Source organism: Austrofundulus limnaeus, unplaced genomic scaffold (assembly GCF_001266775.1).
Source record: "Austrofundulus limnaeus strain Quisiro unplaced genomic scaffold, Austrofundulus_limnaeus-1.0 Scaffold103, whole genome shotgun sequence".
NCBI classification, from domain to species: domain Eukaryota; kingdom Metazoa; phylum Chordata; class Actinopteri; order Cyprinodontiformes; family Rivulidae; genus Austrofundulus; species Austrofundulus limnaeus.
The window spans coordinates 584,519-586,354 of NW_013952505.1; positions in this window are offsets into that span (position 1 = coordinate 584,519).

Genomic DNA, 1,836 nt, shown 5'->3' on the forward strand with positions numbered 1-1,836 from the left:
ACCTAAACTAAATTCACACTTTGGTCCTAAACCCAACCCCCAACCCACCAATGGCATTTAAACCAAATGGGGACTCGACTTTTGTCCCCAAATATACCAGTTGTCCCCAAAGGTAGGCTTGACCCCGTCACCAGAAACAAACCCACACACACACACAAGCACACACACACTCACTAACATAGACAGACAAAAACTTATCTTGCTACCACAACTAGACAGTTCAGGAATTTTCACAACACAATTAGTGTTTACTCAATGAATGTTTGTTTGAGCCTTACTTTCTACTCTATGTTTCTGTTTACCTGTCTTAGCAAGATTGCTGTCAAAGAGTAAAAGCTACAGGTGTGTAATTTCCAAGGTGRCTCTAATGAACCATTGGTAGCGGTTTTAACATTGCTTTTGAACTTGGCTCGTTATACACTTTATGTACAGTTTATACATCATCAGAGGAACAACACAGGTTAAATAATTAGGGGATAAAGTTAGAGAGACCATACTGAAATGGTTTGGACATGCCCAGTAGAGGGACAGTAGATAWATTGGTAGAATGATGTTAGAAATGCTGCTGCCAGGAAAATGCCGAAGAATAAGGCCAAAGAGGAGCAACTGGAAGACAGAGGAGGTGGAGGAGGAGGACTCGCTGTTGTGATCTGTGCAGAGGGAACAACCTAAAGAAGAAGTAGTTTATATATTAAAATTCTTTATTTTATTTTTATTTTTATTTTATTTTATTAATTATTGTTGCATGTTTGTCTTCTGTGTGTGATGCCCCTGTTCCACATACTTCCTTTCTAGTCTGGCATGTTCTTTGTTGCTCTAAAATAAATTATATTTGTATTAACATTTTGGTGCATTTCTTCCTTATTGTGCATAAAAGCAAACTTGGAAATTGGGGAGCCAGGATGAATTGCGAGTAAAGTAAATGAGCCAGAGCCTGCAGTGTGGGGACTGTAATGAATCATAATCACTTGCGGTATTGTTTTTAGAAAAAAAAAGTGTGCAACACACAGAGTACAAAAGCACGTGGCACAAACTCCTTAACCCCTATGGTGCAACCTAGGAGTTACAAATAAAAACGAAACCAACGGTTGTGGGTGAGTCAGTGCTCAGTTTTTACAACAAAATCAGCAACCAAAGATAATTGTGTGATGTTTATGGTCATTAAATATCTTGATCTTTCAGTTACTTAACTACACTAATGGATAAATAGTTCTAGTAAAAAAATATTGTTGAAAATTGTGTTTTTCCTGACATGTACACGCAGTAAAACTATGGGAAAGGTGCTGTGAATTATACTGTGTGCACAAATGCATCTCTGCCAGTTCCATGTTATTCTCAAACCTCCCACTGTCCTCGGATCAAAATGACTCTTGAACACTGAGGCCACAGGAATCATATTGAACCAAGCAGGAGGGTTAAAGACCAAGAGCACCAACAAATCTGCCTATRTTTACACAAACAGGCAATGTGTGTGTAGGGTTTAGTAAAGTGGAGAAGGCCCATTGGCGACTGGCATTCGCCACTGTTGAAATGTAACAATATTCATATTACCGTTATTGATTAAGTGGCACAGTCTTCTTTGTGAACAACTGTCCTATGCAAAAGTGACACAGTGTAAAATTTTCTATAATAACATAAACTATTGGAATTGTTTTAGTAATTTACTTTGGCTCAGTTTGGGAGAGTTTGTAACTGTCTACACAAAAATGAGTTTTGTGTCTTCAAATAAATATTTTTTGTGGAAACTTACTGCTGACATTTAAAGTATGATAAGGGGGAGCAACTTAGGTTGTGGATGTCACAAAAAAGGATAAAAAATATTAACCCCATGTGCGG